The following is a 16327-nucleotide window of genomic DNA, read 5'->3' as shown; positions in this document are numbered from 1 at the left end:
TGAATGAGATCTTATTACATCTGTGTATGTTCTATGTCCTTGAATGAGATCTTATTACATCTGTGTAGGTTCTATGCCCTTGAATGAGATTTGTGAAATTACATCTGTGTATGTTTTATGTCTTTGAATGAGATCTTATTACATCTGTGTATGTTCTATGTCCTTGAATGAGATCTTATTACATCTGTGTAGGTTCTATGTCCTTGAATGAGATTTGTGAAATTACATCTGTGTATGTTTTATGTCCTTGAATGAGATCTTATTACATCTGTGTATGTTTTATGTCCTTGAATGAGATCTTATTACATCTGTGTATGTTCTATGTCCTTGAATGAGATCTTATTACATCTGTGTAGGTTCTATGCCCTTGAATGAGATTTGTGAAATTACATCTGTGTAGTTTTAATAAACTACATGTCACTATTCTTTACATAATTATTAAGCAAAGCAAACACCCAGCAGTTTTGATGTAGCTATTGGTCAAAAATGCAACTGGAAATATTGATGTGCCAACTGCTGTGTTTGTTAACACAGCTTTCATTATTGAAAGAAGAGAGTGGGGCCTAATTTCTATTTTTCAATATCTCTCATGAGGTTAGAGAATTAACTTCTGAAGGAAATGATTTGCATTAATTTCTCCAAATTAGTACAAAGTTGGCAATCCACCTTTGGGATCTCCGTTGTAAAACTGGCTGTAATTACCATGTAAAGACAATTCTGATTAAGGGGGCAGTTCAAAAGTTTTATGTCATAAAATTGTGTAAGTGCATGATATCTGAATTTTGAAAATGAACATTGAGGCTATAACAAGATGAAATAATAGAAAAAATTAATAGACTTTGAATACCTTCTTTGTGTTAGTGTTGCTCCCAAAATTGTTATGCTATGTTTTGATAATATTTGTGCAATAACACGAGGGGCCTGTTCCTATAAGAACAAACATGAAATACTCACATCCTCCGCCAATATGACATGTCAGGTTGTGTGCAATGCATTAGCTCCCGTGAACTATGTTCACTGGGCCTTTTTGTAAATGGCCTAATTGCAGCACTAAAAAAAGTTATTACTGGTGTTGTTTTTCCATCTGCAGTTTATGATAGAATATGTAATTGAATTTGTAATGAGTAAGGATGAGACATATGGACGAGCAACTTCTTTATTACAATTAGGAGCGATGGTTTAGGTGTAGGTTCTGACACTGTTATCAAGCAAGTGAAGTACAGAGTATGGTTGACAAGAATATATAGTGTTTATACAGTTGAGTAGGTTTAAGATCAGTTACACTGTTGTATTTGTAATGAGTTGTGTTTCTGCATGAAGTTAGTCAGTGAATGCAACAATTGTGTCCATGACACTTTTGGAGGAACATACACTCAAACAATGCAGAACTTACCAACAAGAAAGGAAATGTATTCAATACTGTGAGATGACATTATGTGCCAAGTTTGGTGAAGAAATATTGTACGGTTATCAAGATCTGCTCCTGAAACGAGGACTACCGCCAATTTCAGTCTAAATCAAAGTCGTTGCCATGGAAACTCGAAATTTTATTTTTTTTAAAATCCCAAACTATCAAAAGGCACCAGTTCACCACTAGACCTATCTATGTGCCAAGTTTGGTGAAGAAATATGGTACGGTTTTCAAGATCTGCTCAGGGAATGAAATGTGACGGATGGACGGACGGCACCCATTCCTATATCCCCCTTCCACTTTGTGGCGGGGGATAATAAAGTAATAAGCTCAGGGGCCAGTAAATTTAAGTCATAAAACCAGGGACCCGTTCCTATACCAGTAAAGTTATAACACTAAGGGCCTGTTCCTATAACAGTAAAGTTATAACACCAGGGGCCTGTTCCTATAACAGTAAAATCTTAACACCAGGGGCCTTTTCCTTTCACAGTAAAGTTATAACACCAGGGGCCTGTTCCTATAACAGTAAAATCTTAACACCAGGGGCCTTTTCCTTTTACAGTAAAGTTATAACACCAGGGGCCTGTTCCTATAACAGTAAAATCTTAACACCAGGGGCCTGTTCCTTTAACAGTAAAGTTATAACACCAGGGACCTGTTCCTATAACAGTAAAATCTTAACACCTGGGGCCTGTCCCTATACCAGTAAAGTTATAACACCAGGGGCCTGTTCCTATAACAGTAAAATCTTAACACCAGGGGCCTGTTCCTTTAACAGTAAAGTTATAACACCAGGGGCCTTTTCCTTTTACAGTAAAGTTATAACACCAGGGGCCTGTTCCTATAACAGTAAAATCTTAACACCTGGGGCCCTTCCCTATACCAGTAAAGTTATAACACCAGGGGCCTGTTCCTATAACAGTAAAATCTAAACACCAGGGGCCTGTTCCTTTAACAGTAAAGTTATAACACCAGGGGCCTTTTCCTTTTACAGTAAAGTTATAACACCAGGGGCCTGTTCCTATAACAGTAAAATCTTAACACCAGGGGCCTGTTCCTTTAACAGTAAAGTTATAACACCAGGGGCCTTTTCCTTTTACAGTAAAGTTATAACACCAAGGGCCTGTTCCACAAAGCAGTCTCAGCACTTTGGTGATTTTAACTCCCATCCTAGAACCTAGACTTATGATAGTCCTAGCACTACGATTGCTCTATGGAATGGGGCCCTGGACTGTATATTGCTCATACTATGGTGTATTATATGATATATCTCCCCAGGGACCAGCGCTGTAAGAACGGTTTGTTTGTATGAAGTGGCACTTCAGGCTGATTGGTTGAAAGGTCCTTGTCAATCTGTTACTGTGACAGGTCTATCTCTAAGCTGCTGAAGGAGTATCAATCATATCAGACAGTGAAATTAATGGTCTCATCGTTCATAATGAATATCTTGATATTTTTCTATACTGTTATATTGGGAAAATTATCCATTTTTGTCTTTTCAAAAGTACAGTACTTTAGAGTGTATATTCCTTTAGTTAACTTTTTCACTCTGTAATAAACTGTCTTGCAGATTACTGGTGATTTAAGGGTAAGACGTATTCAGTAATGTGGGAGGAAAGTGGGCATATTTGTGAATTGCTTTTCAATCAAGGTTTCTCCAGTCGAGACATTTTACGATAGGCATTCAGAGGAATTTACTAAATATGACATTGCTTGTCAACATGATGCAGGATGCTATCCCATGCTGTGACCTTGACAAGGGAGTTTTCATAACTCCTTCCTCATTGCAATCTATGTGGCGGTGGAGACTTTAACTCCTGATGATATCAGCACTATTTTGCAGTGGCCCATTCATAAAACTATCATTATTTTGCCTTAACGCCCAGAGAAGTCTGTCTCAGCAGATAGTGCCTGATTATTCTCTGATAGTTGAATTGACCTGATCAGCAGATCCAGGCACAGACAACATCAGGGATAGGATACACAGGAGAAGTGTGACTTCATGCTCGGAGCAATACGTTCCTCAAAAAACTCTTTGAAACATGATGTCACAGACATCTGTAAGGCTGATACAAACATGACACAAAAACATTTCATTGCAATCTGCCATCAACCAGCAGCAACAAAGTGCAGTGTGTCTATGTATTAACAATTATGTCTTGGTTTACATCAAATACAACGGCATCAAACTGACCAACATTCCAAGATCAAAGTGGAAAGTCTAGAGAAAACATAATGAAACCTGAACTCCCCTCTTAAGGTGAAATAAGGTAGCCTACATGATCGAGGTATGTTCAGATGATGTAGTTGTGTGCACATGGAGCTGGAGTTAATGTACGCCACAGAGGACCATGCTCTTTCCATTTGGTTCCAATGTAATGTAAAACTCAGGCGTATTGATTTTTAACATTAGGTGTAATGACAGTACCAGCAGACAGGTCAGTGATTGCTGCTGATGTAACCCTGGGAGGAGGAGGAGGAGGAGGAGGAGGAGGGGGAGGGGGAGGTGACTCCTCATCACCTGTCAACTGTCACTTCCAAAAACCTCATTTAAACCAGCATGGTACACAGGCATTCTTTACTTCCTGAAAGGGCTGCAGGTGCCCTTGTAGTTCTAAACAGGTTTGAATGTAGCATTGGAAACATTATTGTAACATGTACATTGTTTGTTTCAATGTTTCAAATGTTTCAAACGAGTATCCTTCATGAAAGGGTTGGTACTGTTGAACATGTGACATTATGTTTATTCTCAAAAGAAACCCAATATTTTCACATGAGTATAGTTAACCTGAGAACACCTGATTATTTTCATATGACTATAGTTAACCTGAGAACACCCGATTATTTTCATATGACTATAGTTAACCTGAGAACACCCGATTATTTTCATATGACTATAGGTAACCTTAGAACACCCGATTATTTTCATATGACTATAGTTAACCTTAGAACACCCGATTATTTTCATATGACTATAGGTAACCTTAGAACACTCGATTATTTTCATATGACTATAGTTAACCTTAGAACACCCGATTATTTTCATATGACTATAGTTAACCTTAGAACACCCGATTATTTTCATATGACTATAGTTAACCTTAGAACTTCCGATTATTTTTCATGTGACAGTAGTAAACATAGTTAATCTGTCATGGCATGTAAAAAAATCACATGTTCTTAAACTTCTTAAGGGTAGTATATATTTGTAGGGTGATCGCATTATGACAATGACCTAATGTTGTTTAACACCAGTTAGCAATATTCCAGTGATATTGCAGTGGCCTGTATATGAAGATGTAACTATTCTACTTCCATACATATAGTGAAGCACCTGATATCTGATATCTAAATAAGTGAGTGAGTTGAAATTTACATCTCTTGGAAAAGTAATTGATTTATGTGTGTGTGTGAGGGGGGCCTGAAGTGATGGAGGTCCTGGGTGTTTATCCCTTTAGTGAAACACACAAGCACAGGCAGGGTGCTGACAATCCAAGGACCATAAACTAGAATCCCTAAAACTAATCCTGATGCAATCAGTAGTGTCAAGATATCACACTCTGTTTGTTAAATAATCAATTATCTGAAACACATCTTATAAGTTTGTTTGAATGAAAATATTTCCTTAAAGATGCCCAAACCCTTGATTAAAATGGTTTCAAAATAACAAGTGTCTAAAAATTTGGAAAAGCAAAATAGCAGGTTTGTTAAATCCCACCAAGTAAGATGACTTCAAAATAACAAGTTTTTAAATCCCAGGAAGATGACTTCAAAATAAAAAAATTTTAAATCCCGCCAAGTGAAATGACTTCAAAATAACAAGTGTTTGAAATCCCACCAAGTAAAATGACTAGAAAATAACAAGTTTTTAAATCGTGCCAACTCAGCTGGTTCTTATTTGTGTGCAGCCATTGTAGGGAGATAATGTTTCATATCTCCATGCCTTGAAAGTACACCCCTGGAGTTATCTCTTCTTGTCTGATTAAAAACAACAGTAAATCTCTACTATAGCTCCTCCGCCTCATCAGAACAGCTATCAGTATACATTGAGATGTATTCAGCTTGCCAACATGGCTTCCCTTGAAGAAACCGGTCTGCAGCAATGTTGTTATTATGTGGAGATATAGCATCCCCCTTCCGGGAACAGTGTGTGCCATACTACAGACAAGATATGGTTATATACTCTGTATTTACCTACCTCGCATCTGATAACATTGTAATGCACTAAGTAACCTGTCATCATGTTTTTAAAACCTATTGCACATAAAACTGAAAATATACATAGCAAATGTGTTTAGTTAATATTTTAACACACATCTGGTGGTGGTGATGAAATCTGTCTGCAAAATGTTATGTTTATTGATTTAATTACAAGATCTAGGAAATACAAGATGGTTATCATATGTGTAGCAAAAGGTCATTGACTTTTCATCTTATACATTTAAGAATAAAATCTTGCGTAGAGAAAATTGTCAATCAATAAAGTGCAGTGATATACATGTACTTCCTTCCCAGAATATGTAAACATTGCACTGAAGCTCACAGGGTTATGCAGTTAACAGTTTAAAATGTAAACAAATACAGCCACTTAACAAAACTTGCTGTCAGCTTGCAATTCAAACAATTCTGCATGAATACCCAGGACAAAAGTATTAATAAATATGAAATAAATAACTATCCATGATAGACTGTACACTTGACTTGACAGATTGATAGACAGGTATTTTGGGGTACCCCACACCCTTAAGGGCTATCAGCATGCATGGAGATATATATATTCAGCTTGCCAACATGGCTTTCCTTGAAGAAGCCAAGACTACGGGACTGAAGACTAGGTTTGAGATATCAGTACATTTGTGATAACGGTACTAAAGTTTTCAACTGTGGCAGCCATTTCGAAAATCAGATTCGAACCTCTTGAACAAATTCAGATGTTGGAACAAGCATGTGAAGGTTCAGCTTCATTGGTCTATGTCTTGTTGTGGATGAAGTAAATGATGTTTACAGAGGGAGAAAATGAATTTTGAGAAAATTTAGAAGTACAACATATATCCAAAAATGAAATACACATGAGTCTATGATATACCAATTTTCATTACAGTTTTAGCAAATTTGAACTATCCTTATCTCATTATCCTTTATACAAAATAAATTTGAAACTTAATTTCAGTTATTCAAGTAACTGCATTAACATGACAAAAATAACCACAGTTCTTTTGCTTTTGAGAAATAATAAATGTTTGTTCAAAACCCAAAACATTTCTCTCTGAGACATGAATTACGAATTGTTTCAGCCTTTAGCATTTCATCCAGAAAATGTTTCCAACACCTGCAGCCAAAGTCAGGTCCAAATACCTACATGATGCATACTGTGGGACAGACTGCCATCTAGTGCGCTTCAACATTATACTCACAGGGAAAAATCCATTGCCAAAAATAGAATTGCTCTCGCTGAGTCGTGTGTTTTCATTCCAGGTGCTTGTATGCTACATCTGCTTCAGGATCCAGCTCCTATACCACTAACAAGGGCTTCTACCACTGCTTTGTAATAAATGACATAAAGACACATAAGCTAATCAATATTACCTTATTTTCATCAAGGCATGGGCGGGGTTGAATAATCAACACAGGCACTATGCTACTTGTTTTCTTATACTAAGAATAAACTCTATATTGTAGTTCTGTTTTTATGGCTTCAGTGCCAGATATTTAAGTTTTAAGTATTATACCACATCTTTTGCCTGCCATTACCCCTTTAGATATGAATTTAAGACTTCCATTTCAAATCTCACTAGTACAAGGGATATATCTATAAACTGGAATATGCTTGATTTACTTATTGCAAAAAGATATTGACAGTATGATGTACAAGTCTAGAATTGAATTGGTGCAGAGAAAAGAAGTAATGTGTCACATTTATATACTTTGTCTTTGGATGAACCACATATAATGCATGATTTGTATTGATCTGGTATAATAGTTAAACTGATATAATAGTTAAACTGATATAATAGTTAAACTGATATAATAGTTAAGAAAACGTACAACTTTATAGACAGCAAATTCTGGTTTATTGCATAAACGATGTTTCGATGTGAATTCTTACACCGTTCTCCAGCAGTAATGAGTTCATTAAGTTGTACGTTTTCTTATTACTCTCCAAGAATGCCAATCAAACAGAAGTCATAATTCCTGATGCAATACACTTGATACTCCTACCACAGTGACAAAGTTAGGTAAGTATAATGGACCAGCCAAAGGGTACAATGTGTGACTTGGCTGACAGCCCGCCATCACACTTTATGGAGTGGCCCATTGCTCGAGCTATCAACCACTGGTTAGCTATCAATCAACTACCTGGATCATAAAACAACATTCACTCACTACCCTTCATCCAATGAAAATCCAACAAAACCTAGATGCTACTCAATATCTGACCTGCACTGCTCCATGTCCTACAGCTGCATGACATGATGGATATCCATCACTAACATCGTGTTTCTTAATCAACAGCCCTAACTGAGGATTATGATCCTATTCAAGCAAGTCCTAAATTTTGGGAAAGTTGTACATCATAAGGAGTTGTTTTCAAAAATATCATTGTCCAATGAACATGATCTGTTTTGGGGGGAACATGATGGTTTAATATTTTGTGGATGACAATGTGATATGTGCCTCACAATTACTGTCATTAATGAGTCATTTACTGCTATAAGTTAGACACCAACATCACAATGTGAAGTGTTATCAAGACCAGTCGGTTTATGATCATTCGACCAACACTCAAGGACCATTATCAGTCCTTACTTGTACTCAATCAAGATGGTTATGGATCATTCAAGTATTATTAGGTCATTGATTCAGAGAGATTATGTGGTTTTAATAACAAGTTACCCAGCTTAAAACATCTCATCAAGATCTTGCCTTCATTACATAGCTATTACTAGACACTTTTTGGATTTCGGATTGCTGAAATCCCTAATCAAACCCTTCTTTCTCGTCTACCAGCCCTGACAGAGAATAAACACAAGATTGTGGTTTGCTGAAAAGCCCCATCAAGCCTTCATCCTAGGCTACTGAGCCCTGATGGGGGATTAACAACTACAGATTGTGGTTTGAAGATATACCTAATGGAGACATTTCTTCCTTCCCTCCAGCCCTAAGAGAGAATAAACATCTTGAGAAAGCTAATGGCTTTGAACAATCCTCAATTAAGGCCCTTCTTCCTAGTCTACCAGCCCTGATGGTGGCTAAACATCTTCTGATTGCGGATTTGCAGAAATCCTCTATTAACGCCCTTCTTCCTAGTCTACCAGCCCTGATGGAGGATAATCATCTTGAGATAGTGGTTTTGCTGTAATCGTTCTAAAATAGGTCTTGTTCAGTATTGATCGTGCACTTTGCAGGAAGCCATTTTCATTCTGCAGTGTTCATTTGCTGCGTATCGGTGGCCAGACTTCACCGGAAAGTCTTGTCCATCATGGAGATGATCAAGTCTTTATAATCACACATTCCCTTGATCTGTTGGCTCAATAAATCACTGGGTTACAGAATATAAAGCAGGGTCCGCATGTGGTCAATACTTCATCAGTGATGACACTGACTACAGTCAATGGCTAAAGATATGGCAATACACTTTCAAACTGACTCTTTCTTAAATGTCAGACATAAAAAAAATCCAGAACCAGCTATAGTGAGTATCATTTTAAGGAATTTAAGGAATGTTCAGGCAATATCACCAGAAATGTGCTTCACTCATTTTACCAGTGTGGGGAATCAAACCTGAGCCTTCTACAAGGCTACCCAACAACTCTTGAATGTCTACTTATGTTGTTAGGGAAGCAATACTTGACTGACAGCTGCAGAATACACAACTTATTACAACATTGACTTCAGCTAATATAGGGGTGTGAAGTCTAAGATATTTTATCAGCTACAGCAACAATACATTTTTCAAACCAGATATTTTTTTTATATAAAACTGTGAGCCTGAAATAATGTATTTTTTGTGACAGACAATTTCTTCTTCTTTTTGCAATTCTATCAAATGGTCAATCCCTCATGGCACCAGTAGTTATAAGGAATAACCTGTGGGAATGATGGAGCAGGATAGGTCCCCGATACAGGTAAACAGGGGACTGGGAGGACAATGTGCGACAACCTGTATCATCTTGCTCCAGTTCTTGCTCATGCTATCGACCACTGGTTTGCCCATCATATATACTACTCAAAAAAGTTTAGGACACCTGAGTCATGCCATGATAGATTAACCATAGTAACAGGAAAGACTGGGGTGGTCCATAACATTTTGTAGTAGTATATTTGATTGTCTACAGGCTTATATATATCTGGAATATTGCAGACTGCGGAGTTACATCATACTCACACAACACAACATGGGGGAAAGAAAGCCCATGAGCACGTGGGCAGAGTATCACTGATGTTCATGTGCGGGGCAACAGCAGCAGTATTGAATAGTTAACTTCATCACTGAGTGTATTGGCCAAGTGACTAGCTCAAGTGAGTTTAAGTTGAAGAATGAGTGATAGGGTTGGGTATGATTACCTTGAAACAAGCTGAACAAAACATAATATCCAGACATAAATTGAAGTATGGGCCTGTAGACACATAATATTGTGATCAGTCATCGATAGAAGCTACATTGTTTGCATCAACAGTTTCAACAGCAGTGTGAATGCCTCTTATTTCCTATGTTTTACTGTAGGATACCTCTCTGTGTTACACTGTGATGGCATCTCCAGTGAAGGTCATGTCACGTGAACCACCAGCAAACTCACTCAACTGAATGAAGGATGATGTCCTTGAGCCAAGCTGATGTTAGTTTTCTAATACGATACAGCTTCATTTCTTTACCACCTCATTTTGGAAATTTAAATACAAATATGTCCCCAATAGTACACCCTATTGAGTGTTAATGCCGTCACGCTCAGAGACAGCAACATGTCTAAAATATCAATAAGAATATAATAGCAGTTTTCTACTTTTTCATTTAGAACATCCTGATCAAATTCATCTTTGAAATACAGAAATCAGATGTGCTTGTATGAATGCTTTGCTCACTCATACAGAGAATTGGAAGCCTCGATGCTGATTGGCTGACTAGAAAGTTGACCTGACCTGACCTAACCTGACCTCCTATGTAGGCGTCCTCAGATATTCACAGAGAGAGGTATCATGTCAGAGTAAACATCTCAATATGTTAACAGCAACATTTGTTTTGAGTTTGAAATCAAGTGTAAAATTATATGATTGATTTCCTCTAAAAACAAAATTAAATTCATTATTTAAATTTTTATCAAGTTTTGAACTTTGTGTAGTATGGGGTGTTCTCAGTACATCTTCCACAATATCTTTATAGCAACTTGTACGCAGACAGGAAGTCACATGGTTGATAGTGAGCAGTGAGCAGGAATCACAGCCTTTTGGGTACACCGTTACACAAAAAGTCTTTTCAGAAGGTCAACCATCCAAAAATCCCTCCCTCTTGTCTATAGCGGCCACCCAATCACTAGTGATGCCCAGAGAGCAAAACAGGAGGTGATAACTAACGAACCATCTTCCTGGAATCTCACAAGTACATGCCACAAACAGAAATAGATACAGTGTCAAACTTGAAGCTATATTTAAGCCTTCATTTGATGATGAATAATACCGGTAAACAAATTAAAGATATCTGTATATCCAACTTGAACTAATAAAAGGGTTCCATACCCTATTACCCATGCATTCACAGTCACAAGTGTTTGTTATAGTAAAACATGAACTGATATTATTCGTTATTCATTTCATAGGAATCAATAGCATTAAGGTCACACAATCATCTCTTAAAATAATATACACATACAACAGTCACCTGTCACACAGCACACGTTACCCAATGATCCAATGATCCTCCAAGGAATACCACTGCCAAAACCTGCTCCCCAACAAGATGGAAGAATTCTCTTGTTAAGAATCCCTACTTACAAGTCTCCTCTGCCCGGTGTTCCATTGATAAGGTGAGAGCTGGCATGTTCCCAGATACAGTGGTACTTAATCCACAAGCACCAAGTAATTCCTGCATGTAACACAACCACCACCACCAAGCACCACAGTCTTTGTCTCAGCCTTCCTCTCCTTCCTCACCAGTTACCACTCCAGTGACAACCAGCTGCACAGCCAAGTCAAAACTGTCCACAGAGACCTACAATTTGTTGTGATAAAGATGCAGTCGAATCTCCCACAGACTATTACTTGGCATCCAATTACCAGCACATGTTTCTAGTGCTTGCTGTGATGGTTACTGGAAAGGAGCAAAGGATTGCGAAAAATAGACAGCAAGAGAAATCTCCCCTCATGCAATGTTCAGCATGGGGCCAAAAATATCCTCATGTATACCTTGGAAACACAATCCTCTTGCTTGCATCAGCTAAGACATTTTGCCTACCTTCCAGAGAGAAGCATTTCTACCTGTTGAAGGAATCTATTTTGGTAGCAGCTTTTGTGGATCTTATTCTCCCAAATTGTATGTGTTATTTGCACGCCAGTGTCATGACAAATTAGATACTTGTAATGGCCGGGTAACACATTTACCAGACATGTAACCTTCTGTGTCCCAGGATGACAGCAAACAAACCTGCACTCCCATATTTCTGTCAAATGTTTTGAGCTGGATGCCAAAATATTTCCATCTTTTATTTCAGTAACTACATGAAAATAACTTCTTTATATCTAGGGCTTAAAATAAATTTTAGCCATTGAAAATGAGTTTTAGTTTCTAAAGCTTTCAGTATTTTGATTTTTTTCTACATCAATATCAGTAAGATATACACGTGTGACATTTGAAGTTCTTCCTAATTTAAACAGATGCCTGGATTATTGATTTTTTTTCTTTTTGAAGTCCAATTAGCTGCCCCGTAGCGTAGGAGTATTTCAGGATGCTATCCGCCTCACTACATCTCACTGTCTGGCCTTTGTGCTCATCACATTCCACATATTTCTTTCATTCATCTGTGATACCAAATATACGGATTGCAAAACTATTACAGATTGTTTTAATGACATTCCATATTGTATGTGTGAAATTTACTTTTTGCTAATGATTCTCAACATTTACATTACTGACCTCAATCATCCAGTGTGTCTATTTTCTACTGTGATAAAATACTCTCAACCCTTTGCCACACCAGCCTCATTTCTGAAGTGATGATTGCCGTCTTAAACCAACCAATCAGACTTACTCTTCTGAGTTCAGAATAGATCTACATTTAAACTGCAGCCTAGTACAAGCAAACCTTCAGTTCACTTAACTGATTCAGAAGACTGTATAAATGAGTGTTTACCTGGAAAAGATATGTTTTTAACTGTTAACACAGACCAAGTTCCAAGTTTTAACTGAGACTATAGACAAGGCCAGTTGTGTAGTGATGCTACTTTTGCTACCACTGCTTTTTAAAGGACAATAAAAGGACAATATGATTTGAATGGAAATCTACTTTCAACATCGTGTCATTTGATGTGGATGAAAACAAAGCTATGATGTTAATGGGCTGAAGTATTTATCATAATAGAATGGAGATAAAATACACTGAGTCATCAAGGTTGTATTCATTGGCCATACGTAACAACCTGATTCTCATGGGGAACGGAATGCATCAAGTGTACTGCTGCAGTTAATGTATGTGTCATCAGTACATGTTTCAGTTAATGTGGCAGCCTCAGGTGTGGATAGTCCAAGCGACCAGGCTGTGGACATTCAGTATGTTGTCGAAACCAATGAATCGGAGTACAGTGTTGACAGAAAAAGGATATTCAAGGGTAGAATCTGGAATTTCGAATCCACAAGAACCAGCCTTCTAAGGGAGGCGACTCTGCACAGTGACTAAAGGGACCTTAGGCACTGGAGAGTTACTAAAACGTGTGTTGCTAATCTGACATTGACACTGTAAATACCATTCCACATTATCAACAGTCTGAACATTGAACATGAGATTATACACAGATCGTTATGGGGACTTTTATTTGGTGTTGCAATAATACATACTATAAGTTCATTCAAGATCACTTGAACAGATAATTCAATTCTCATCAATGTGATTTATTCAATGCTATCTCTCATTTGGTCCAACTGAACAAAATCAAGATCTTGAGTTGTTATTCTCTGTTGCATAATGCCCGACTCAGCAATAGTCCAGCTTATATGATGGTGGCCTGTCAATAATCTAGTCTGGACCAGACAAACCAGTGATTAATATAATCAGCAGCGTCCCAGGCAGTATGATGACACACAATGAACCAAGTCACCGAGTGGGACCCTCCGATCCACCTTATCGCCTCATATGTCAAGGATATAGTTTGGGGCATATTCTTAACCAGAATCCCAACAGTGGGCAAAATCTGTGATAACAGTGCTGACAAATACCTCTCTATTAATACTGAAACACCTTCAGATCGATACATACATCAGTACTGAAACAGCATTTCATGTAAATCAATTTGTTGATTACTGAAAGGTCACTTTCATACGCCCCAATGAGCTGAGAAGCAATTGTAATACAAACTGATCTATTGACAAGCATAATAACATCGGGGCTTGGAACCCTACCTGGTGTTGAGTCTGGCTGCATAAGTCGTCTATCCGTAGTGTTACTAGGGCTGAGCAGTAACTCGGGTACTCGGGTCGGGTGGGTCCTGAGTAGGCCCCGGGTACCCACACAGGACTTCCCGGACCCATTTTAGTCACATGATATAGTGTTAATAAATATATAATAACAATAAAAGTTGTTTATGTTTGCATTTTTTTCTGACTATGCATGCATTCTTTCTGACTTTCATACGTTTATTTTATATGTGTATGATGGTGTATGTACACAGCATTTGGAAGGGCTCTGGTAAAGCAATTCCCAATCAGACATTATGTACCCAACTCTTGAGACCTACGGTGGGTACCCGGATTGGGTCAGGTAATAGGGGGTGGGTACCCAGGGTGTAAATTTGGACTCATCCCAGCCCTAAGTGTTATCTAACTTTACACTTAAACCATACATGCACATTGATCTGTGGGAAACATATGCACACACACAAATGCTAAATACAACCATATGTTGTAAAGATGCAACAAATTTTAAATACAACTAATAAATAATGATTACCTTACATCTATATGGCAAAGTTTACATCAAACATATAAATAAAAATAAACATTCCAAGCAAAAAAGAATTCAAACCACACATTTCCAAATATCCATCTTAGTTAAAACCTTTTTGTGCAGACCAGCTTCTATCGTTAACCCATCAAACAAGACAACCAACATTCACCATCATTCTTGATAAAACGCATCCGTTTTGATAACGATAAACATACCGCTGAAACATAGACCAAATGTTTCTAAACAAAAGCAAAAAATAATCTCTCTCTCTCTCTATCCTCAGGTGTGAAAGATTCCAGTCCGTCACACTCCAATGTAATTGGGCAGATACCGGTACCTGTGATTTGAAAACATATAAATAGCTTGGCGTGAGGAAAATAGCATGCGATAACGGAGTGTCTGAACTAATGCTGGTCTTGCCTATCACATTGAAGAGAAAGTCCATGATCATACTCTTCATTCATCATAGTCCAGAGCTAGTGCTCCTACATCTCATTGGGGGATTCTTACACTATCCTTCTATCCATTTTCTGGCACTTGCCTCAGCAGGTAATCCTTCTCTTATCTTGGTGTATTTTATCAACAACCCATTTACTATAGTATCTATCTGTGCGCTTCCTGTACAGAAGTCCTTATGGACTTAGCACATTAAGCTACACATGTAAACATGTGCAGACTACTGTATTACCTGTAATAAACACACTGGGTGCTTAGAAAATTGACAAAGGGGGAGAGCTTATTACTACAATCCACAAAGAGTTGAATTTGTTTTGAGACATCAAGCAGCCTTTTTAACAGTTGTACAGCAATTACATACCCTTTCTTCACTGCTGTTTTATGGAAAAAATATGTAATTTACATAAGACAACATGGACCGTTACGTAACTCTTTGGTCTTTAAAGGTAGGGGCGCTTATAAAGATGAGTTACAATGGAGGTGTATTCTGTTCCCTTCACATCCCACATTGTACAACTCTGTTCCTCCACATCCCACATTGTACAACTCTGTTCCATCCGTCTCCCACATTCTACAACTCTGTTCCATCCGTCTCCCACTCTGTTCCATCCACCACCCACATTGTACAACTCTGTTCCCTCCATCACCCACATTGTACAACTCTGTTCCATCCACCACCCACATTGTACAACTCTGTTCACTCCACCACCCACATTGTACAACTCTGTTCCCTCCCCCTATCTTATTGTACAACTCTGTTCCCTCCACATCCCACATTGTACAACTCTGTTCACTCCACATCCCACATTGTACAACTCTGTTCACTCCACCACCCACATTGTACAACTCTGTTCACTCCACCACCCACATTGTACAACTCTGTTCACTCCACCACCCACATTGTACAACTCTGTTCACTCCACCACCCACATTGTACAATTCTGTTCCCTCCCCCTATCACATTGTACAACTCTGTTCCCTCCACATCCCACATTGTACAACTCTGTTCCCTCCACATCCCACATTGTACAACTGTGTTCACTCCACCACCCACATTGTACAATTCTGTTCACTCCGCATCCCACATTGTACAACTCTGTTCACTACACCACCCACATTGTACAACTCTGTTCACTCCACCACCCACATTGTACAACTCTGTTCACTCCACCACCCACATTGTACAACTCTGTTCCCTCCCTCACCCACATTGTACAACTCTGTTCCCTCCCCCTATCACATTGAACAATTCTGTTGCCTCCACCACACACATTGTACAACTCTGTTCACTCCATCACCCACATTGTACAAC

The 16327-nt window shown here is 38.2% G+C and overlaps 1 protein-coding gene across 3 annotated transcripts in view; it reads right to left on the bottom strand.

Moving 5' to 3' along the window:
- Window positions 1–16327, bottom strand: part of LOC139474743 (uncharacterized) — a 94387-nt gene that overhangs the window by 39125 nt on the left and 38935 nt on the right. Inside the window, exon 1 of one of the 3 annotated variants that reach the window (XM_071257860.1) lies at window positions 11399–11596. The exons of the other annotated variants lie outside the window; for them this stretch is intronic. The gene's annotated coding sequence lies outside the window, so the exon portion shown is untranslated. Of the gene's footprint in view, window positions 1–11398; window positions 11597–16327 lie in introns of those variants that run through there. 3 annotated transcript variants of the gene reach the window in all.

This window comes from Haliotis cracherodii, unplaced genomic scaffold (assembly GCF_022045235.1).
Source record: "Haliotis cracherodii isolate W230 unplaced genomic scaffold, xgHalCrac1.p SCAF_3, whole genome shotgun sequence".
Taxonomy (NCBI): domain Eukaryota; kingdom Metazoa; phylum Mollusca; class Gastropoda; order Lepetellida; family Haliotidae; genus Haliotis; species Haliotis cracherodii.
The sequence above is the reverse complement of the archived record's forward strand: the minus strand, read 5'-3'. Positions and strand labels throughout refer to the sequence as shown.